Below are 8,201 nucleotides of genomic sequence, written 5' to 3'. Positions count from 1 at the left end.
CTACAAGGTCACTCCTAGACATATTTCACAAGAAAAGATGAATTTATAGTTGATCTAAATTAGTGCAGCTTCAGTGAAGTCAATTGAATTACTCTTGCTCAGCTCAGGTCTTGTAGTCAGATTGCCTCTGGAATATGAAGTATATCTTGTCTACTATCAGTAGTGAAACTAATTTAATCTTTCTAGGTGATAAAGAAGAGGGGCCAAGCCGTTCTCTCTAGAAGTAAGAAAAATGAACATGCATTTGGAGGCACACTGAGGAATATTAAAGTGACAAAATCCTGCAGAGAACATCGTGTCACTGATATAAGGAAAAACTGCATTTATGTGGATATCCCAGGAATACATAATGGGTGCTGGAGGTGGGGTGAGGTAGAGGGCAGAACATCTGGCTCTGTGCTCTGTTAACAGGCAGGAGGTGCAACAGGGGCCACTGACTGCTCCTCTGGGTAGGTACACCCCCAGGAGGGGATGGGGGTGGTCAGCTCACCACTGGCACCTGAAAGGAGGTTGTGGCGAGGAGTGGGTCAGCCTCTTCTCCCACGTAACAGTGATAGGAGGAGAGAGAATGGCTTTAAGTTGTGCCAGGGGAGGTTCAGGTTGGATATTAGGAACAATTTCTTCTCAGAAAGAGTCATGAGGCAGTGGCACAGGCTGCCCTGAAAGTGGTGGAGTCACCATCCCCAGAGGTGTTCAGGGATGTAGATGTGGCACTGAGGGACATGGCCAGTGGGCATGGTGGGATGAGCTGACAGTTGGACTGGGTGAGCTGAGAGGTCTTTCCCAACCTCAATGATCATATGATTCTATGATCACATAAAATATGCTAGTGAAGAGCAGGACAAAACTTTGCCTTTTTCTGACCCAGGAAAGTATTTTTAAAAGGATGTGCTCTCAGACATCTTTGTTCATGCAGATAGCTTAGTTTTCAACCACTCTTCTCATAGCTCAGGGTGCAGAGTAGACTTGCAAAAACTCACAGCTTAAGTGAGGTGTCCAAAAATTAGCCACTTCATATTGTATATGTTACTGGAGTACAGTATCGAAGTACTCAGAGATAAAAGCAGTCATTATCCATCAACAAATTTAATGTCAAAGGGGGACCAAAATGTTGCATACATATGTATACACAAATCCACAAACACACGGATGGTGCATGGCTGAGATGTCCCAGTGCTGGGTGTATTTTGCTATTCTAATAGCCAAATGATCATTCTGAGGCATGTGAGTATGTTTTCCCCAGTATTTTCCTGATCAACTCAGTTTTGGTGAGTGCTGGGCTTTAGTGAAATATCAGAGTTAAATATCAACTTCTCTTTGGAAATGCTGTGCGATAGTAACATGGAAGGAAAATATTTTCCCTTGCATTAAATATAGCTATTTTTTAGAGATTATGAATAACTTCAGATATAATTTTTTTTTTTTTAACCTGAAAAGTGTTTGCCTCAGTTCAGAAAAGGCTTTAAGACTACCATAGTATACTGCATTTACAAGGAAAGGGCACACAAAACATAAAAGCAAAAGTAAATGCTAGAAATTATTTCATAACATCCAACTCATCTGAAGGAAAAACAGAATGGGCCAAGGTGGTGCCCTGTTTTGTCACCAAGTAAAATCTTGCTGTTGTGAATGAGATCCAAATGCCTGTGCTCTTGTGATACATTGCCACTTAACAAAGGAAGGGGTTTTGTGAAATGCTGCTCCCAAGGAAATCAATCTGAAAAGGAATTTAATGCAAATACCAAAGCTGTTTCAGAATGCTTTGGGCCAGAGGTATTTATCTCTTGTGGAGCCACTGTAGGATGGTGACAGTGTTGACAAATCTCAGATTTTGAGATGCAAGCACTATTAAATACATAACATCTGTACATTTAAGTATGCAGACTACCATTACCATCCATTTGTGTCTTCAAGGTGGAAGCATTTTCCCAATAAGTATCAAATACCTCTTTAAAATTCAGTTCAGAGGGAAAAGAGGACTTTTATGCTGTTATTATGGATATTCTGCCATCACAATGACATCTATCTCAACTATTCTCTGTCTCCCAGCAAGATAATAAGGTTTCTAGCTGCCAGCCTAGGATAGGAGTAAGCTGGTGGCAATGGGGACTGCTTGGGTCATCCCTGGGGTCAGTGGCGTGTGACAGCTGCAAAAGGAAATTTTGCCCCAGGGTAAAAGAAAAATATAAAATTCTCAGTTCATTTATTTATCAACTTCTCTGGTTCCTGCCTTCATATTTCTGTTTCATGCCGTTTCCATGCAACATAGCATTCAAAAAGCCAGAAAGATTTTGCTATCAAAATGCCAGCCCTTCTTTCTGCAGAGTCACTGGGTGAAGGTCTTTTTATTCAGCTAGCGGTGACTGACTACGTTTTTTCACACAGACAGAGATCCTTCAAAAGAATAACACTGCTTGTCGTACAGTGATTTATTTTTTAAAAATTCTCTTCAGATTTATCTCTATTTCTGAATCATATTACTTGGCTTAACCACTCTGCATGTGCAGAATGTCACCTTGCACTGCTTTGCTAAAAAAATACGGGTGAAAAATCAAACCTACCCTCTGCTGAGAGTGTCCAAGTCTATCCTTCTTGGTAATGGGGAGAAGGTCTCCATGAAAGGAAGCTGCATCACATACTAGCAGTGCTACCCCTGCTAGACTTACGAGGTCCATTTAATCTCCAGTTGATGTGAACACCTCAAAGCACGTAATGTATAATGGGATAGCAAAAAATTGCTTCAGAGCTAGAAGTCTAAAGCATTCCACAGAAAAATAAAAAAAAAAACCTGACACAAAAATAGGTTTAATCTCCCAAGAGACAAAAATAATACAAATCACACCTCAGCAGGTATTAAATGTCTCTGCAGGTTAAAACCTGTGTGGGCTTCTGAGAGCACCCAGTGCTGACTGCTCCTCCTGAGGATGGCTCTGGGATTGGAGAGGTTTTTCTCTTTTTCTGAAAAAAAAAAAAGCAATTAGTATCTGATGCTAAATCATGCAGTCATCTATCTGATGATTGGTAAAAAGCTTTCTATACCTGTATACAAACAGGTATAACCTCATTGCTACCAAACACTATCACAGTATCTCCACAGGTACTCTCCGTTAACCACATCTCATGTAACTTGGCAAGCAGGGGAGTAGAAACTGGGACTTACCTTTTAGCCTGCTCCAGCATGCAACTACCCTGTGTTGCAATTAGCCTTTCTCTTTAACTCTTTCCAGACTGGGGCAAAAGGCAAGCCATTGCACTGTTGCGCACAGTGGATGGTTTTGGGATATAGCATGTCACAGAGATGAAATTTCTGGGAAATCATAGAATCATAAAGGCTGGGAAAGACCTCTGAGATTATCTAGTCCACCATCAGTCCATTGCCACCATGCTCACTGACCACATTCCTCAGTGCCACATCCACACGGTTCTCAAACACCTCCAGGGATGGTAACTGCACCACTTCCCTGGACCACTGCATCACCGCTCTTTCTGAGAAGAAATGTTTCCTAATATCCAACCTGACCCTCCCTTGGCACAACATAAAAGCCATTTCCTCTCATCTTATCAGTGTTACCTGGGAGAAGAATCTGACCCCAGCTTGCCACAACCTCCTTTCAGGTCATTGCAGAGAGCAATAATGTCTCCCCTGAGCCTTCTTTTCTGCAGGCTGAACAATCCCAGTTCCTTCAGCCACTCCCCATCAGACTTGTGCTCCAGAGCCCTCACAGTCTTGTTGCCCTTCTTAGATGTGCTCTAGGGCCTTGATGTCCTTCTCGTAATGAGGGGCCCAAAACTGAACGTGGTACTCAAGGTGTGGCCTCACCAGATCTAAGTACAGAGGGATGATCGCTCCCCTCGTCCTGCTGACTGCACTGTTTAAATCATGATTTTTAATACAACAGAGCTGAGATTCCTGGCTCCCCTGGTTCAGCCACAGAAGAGAGGACTGCTGACATTGCTCACGCACTGCTGAGACCCCACTCAGTGCACTCAGGACCATGCTCCTTGCTCGCTCTCCCAAGCAGGCCACCTATCTCTGAGACTATAATCTTAACTCAATGCCTGGTGCAGCTGAATCAAACAGCAATCATGTTTACCCACTGCGTCTCCACAGGTTGGTTGCCACAGACCTTGATTCCTAATGCAACGAGGCATTACTAATTAGGCTGACTTTCTCCTCTTCAGCTTATTAACAATATGCTCCATCCACTGAGCTGAAGTGAGAGAAGCACAATTAAGGTGGGGAGGGGGACATCTCCAAATCACTTTTTGAAACCTTCAGTGACAAAAGAAATAAAAATGGATGTAATAAAATACAGGTAATGAAAAATTGTAAGTGAAAATACTTTGAAAGTTTTTCATTTCTTGTGGATTTGAACACTCTTTAGCAAGCCAAGAGCATAATATCTTCCATTTTTCCAAACTTCTATGCATTTGGCTTGCGTCACTGCGTATCCAGGAGTGGGCTAATTAAAATTGTTTTGTTGCTAATGGCAGTGCATCTTCTTTCACTAAAGAGTTCAAACTTCAGCCATCTTCTTGATCTGCTCTGAGTTTTTTAATCTGTAAATTAGAAAAAAAAGCATATGCCCTTTTAATGACTATAAGAATTTGAGCTCATTAATGCAGAAAAAAAAAAAAAAAAAAAAAAAAAAGAAGAAGAAGGAAAAGTAGGCTTTCTATTATAGCTGTTCTTTAATTATGGAACAGCATGTGCGAGAAGGCTCTTTACTCATAACTGTGTCCTCAATTCTGTTACACATTTTAGTGGAGAATGCATGTAATAGAAAAACAGCAATAGAGTGTGGAAATTGTCCAGAGCCCTGCTCTCCTAGGGAAACGATGCCAATGGTACTTTTGTGCTGCTGCTCCTCAGCAGCCTCTTTGCACTTTCCTCCAGGTTACATGCACAGCATGACTCACTGCCTGATGGTTTCATTGAAATAGAAAAATATAGGCACAGTAATGATTGCATTCAATCATAAACTACAATCAATACAGTGGAGTTTAAATGTTCTGTGCCCTAGCAGGCCACTATGGGGTCCCCCCACTCCCCCTTCCCTATCTGATTCCCTGAAGAAATGATTTTTCATTTCTAAAGGGTAACAGTTGTTCCAAGCGATCTAGCAGATGTAGCCGAGTCTCTCTGAATGAAATATGTAGGTCAGAGCAGGAGGCATTCATTGTTTTCTTTGACGTACCTTCATGTCAGCCCTTCATTGGATGGAAAAGCCACTTCACAGTGCTCACGGAGTGCCCTGTGGGAGTCTGATGGGAGGACCTCACAGTTACCCCCCCCACAGAGTTCATATGGGGGCAGCTGCAGGCAGGGATATTTTTGTGCCATAACGAGACTCTGTGACCTTTTATTTATGTGCACTGGGACATAAATCTCAAAACAAGTTCTCAAGTGTGCACAATTATCTCAACAATACATTTTTGTGTGTGTGTGCATCTCAACACCACGGCAGAGTTTGGCAAACTTGCGGTCTCCGATGAAGGACTGCTCCCAGGAGAGCTGGGCGAGACTGAAAGCAGGATGAGGAGAGTGGGGAAAGTGGCCATGTCAGGATGCGGGGAACTTCTCCAGGAAAAACAATAAACATGACTTTTGGCCTTTAGAGACATCTCATGTGCCACTGCTGATCACAATTCCCTGGGGCAAATATCCTCTTTTCAACGCCAGCAAAAAATCTGGCTCAGTATTAAGTATGTACTCGCTCTTTCGCAGTATCCTCAGAGGAGAAAGAGTCCAAAGGATTCTCATCTCCTCCACAGTTGTGATGCTTTGACAAAACCCACCGCTGCAGTGTTTCCTTCCCAACACAGGTCAGGAAAAATCCCCCATGACGTACCAGATCTCACCCTAGCAGACCCCAATTCCACCTTTCTTCACAACCACCTGCACAAGGAGCTAATAAAGAAAGGGTTTTCCCTTTTCCTGTTAGCAGTGGCAAATGCCTAAAGATGAAAAATAACTCCCAGAAGGCTGGTATAAAATGAAATCGTGCCAACAAAACCTAAATAAAGGTTGCAGCTCCAACATGTCTTCTGTTACGCTCAGGATGTGCAGTAAATGACAGCTGAATAAATCAAACCCCCGGAGTTCCATCATAATGATCAGGTTAAAAGTGTTATTATCTCATTTCAGCTAAAAGTTCTGATTCATATTTTTTTTTTTGCAAAAACCTCAGAGATCTTGGATTGTATGTCAGTCATATTAGAGCTGGAAAAGGACTAGCATAACTTTCTGAAAAACAGACTTTTCTTTGGTCATAAATCAGCGCTCCTAGTTTCATTCGGCTGCCTGTCTCCCTTTCTTCCTCTTTCCCCCCCCTCCCGTTTCCTCCTCCCACTCGTTAGTCTGTTCAGCACCTTCGGTGAGTCACACAGAGCTGGCTGACAAGCGAAGTCAAGTTCGACTTCACATCAAGTTCCTGCAGAGCCCTTCTGCTGCACGGTGTGTTGAGCATCATTCTGGCTCCCTCCTCCCAACCCAGCTCAGATGGACCTGCACTCCTGAGGATGAGCATTTGGGACCAAGAGTCCCCTGCACACCTGGAGACCCAAACTGTATGCATTGATGTGAGTCAATTAGCAGAAGATTGCAGGTGAGAGAAGCTGTGATAGGTCTTGAATTATGTCAGGTTAATTTAAGCCTGAGGGATTGAAAGAATAGTCACGGTGTTGGTTAACTCTGCCTCCTGTCTCTACCCCTAGCTGAATTATATTCCCTTAAAACTTCCAAAGTGGATCTTGCCTTATCACATGGAGAGTCAGTGCAGGACACGATAGTTGGGACCCTAACAGCTTACTGTGCAACACTCCCTGAAGCAAGGACTTGGTGCTGTGTTCTACAACCCCATTTCAGCAGTCTGTAAGCACGTGCCTGGCCTTAAACAAACAGTGATCCTTGAGAAACCCGAAACACTGTACCAAGGTATGAGGCTTATGGCAGTTATAGTACTTGTACAGAACTGTCCTGAACCAGATTTTAGTACATGATTCCATACGTTTCTGGCTTACATTTCACAATTCTTAGCAATTGTTGAGAGGCACTGCCCAATCCCTTGCTGCTGCAGCTCCCAGTGCCAAACTCCATCCCCATGCCATGGATTTGCCAACTGGATGCCCTTGGGCATCCAAGTGCCTAGCCTGACCCAAAGCAGCTCCTAGGCCAACCAAGAGGTGCCTGGTGAGATCCAGGGGCTTTTTGGGCAGATGCCCAAATGGTATTGAGATCCCAATGCAGATAGTAATGAGGCAGCTTGATCTCACGATTAGTGCTCAAGCCTTAAACAAATCTTACTCAGTTCTTGCAGTTGCAGAAAGGGCAGTAAGTCCTCATTTCACTTTTAGCAATGATGTAATTTTACAACTCCTATAGAGGCAGCTATTAACAAGGCTTAGAGAACTATTATAAATGCTTCCTTTTCCAAAGCCTGGGAAAAGTCTGATTTGTTACCAGGAAAAGGATCTTTTAAGTCTGGGATTGATTACTGCTTGCTATTTTATGTACGTGTAAGTATTAGGTCAGTTCTGAAAGATGCATAACTTACTGAAACCAAACTGTTGAGTTAATAAGAATGATATTTTCAAACTCTTATGGTTCCATTTTAAGTTCCCATGCTATTAATGCCAGTTGAATAACTTACTGAAACTGAAATGAACCACGTTCAAGGCTAAATTATGCTAAAATAGGTCAAGCAGCAGTGAAGGCAGTTATTTTGACTAAACTAGGGTTAACAAGATGCATGTAACAAATGCCTCAGGAGAACAATCACATGTGCTTGCTGCACATGATACCACAGCAGGATACTCATAGCTTCAGGTTCGAGCTAAATGGCATCATGGTGTGCTCTTTCGGGCAAGAAAATAGTTTTACAATTGTTTGAATATGATCCCCTCATTTTATGTGATGTAACCTGACAGTTTAAAGGGTCCCATAAGCACGTTTTCACTGAAGCCTATGCAACTTCTAAATACTCAACTAGGCTGTTTTTAACATAAAGCAGAGGGAGAGCAAAGAAGTAATTAACGAAAGAGCTGATACCTTCTGAGACTCCCGGCATGACAGCATGCCCAGCTGTCTTTCCACTTGCTTCTGAATAAAGGAAGAAGTCAGGAGGCAGAAATTAGCCTGAGGTGTTAAAATCGAATATCCTTGGACTTCATGATAAACAGAGATGAAATACACGTCTAGT

The sequence above is a fragment of the Lagopus leucura genome, unplaced genomic scaffold, assembly GCF_019238085.1.
Source record: "Lagopus leucura isolate 7727_CA_CO unplaced genomic scaffold, USGS_WTPT01 Super-Scaffold_100001, whole genome shotgun sequence".
NCBI lineage: Eukaryota > Metazoa > Chordata > Aves > Galliformes > Phasianidae > Lagopus > Lagopus leucura.
The sequence above is the reverse complement of the archived record's forward strand: the minus strand, read 5'-3'. Positions refer to the sequence as shown.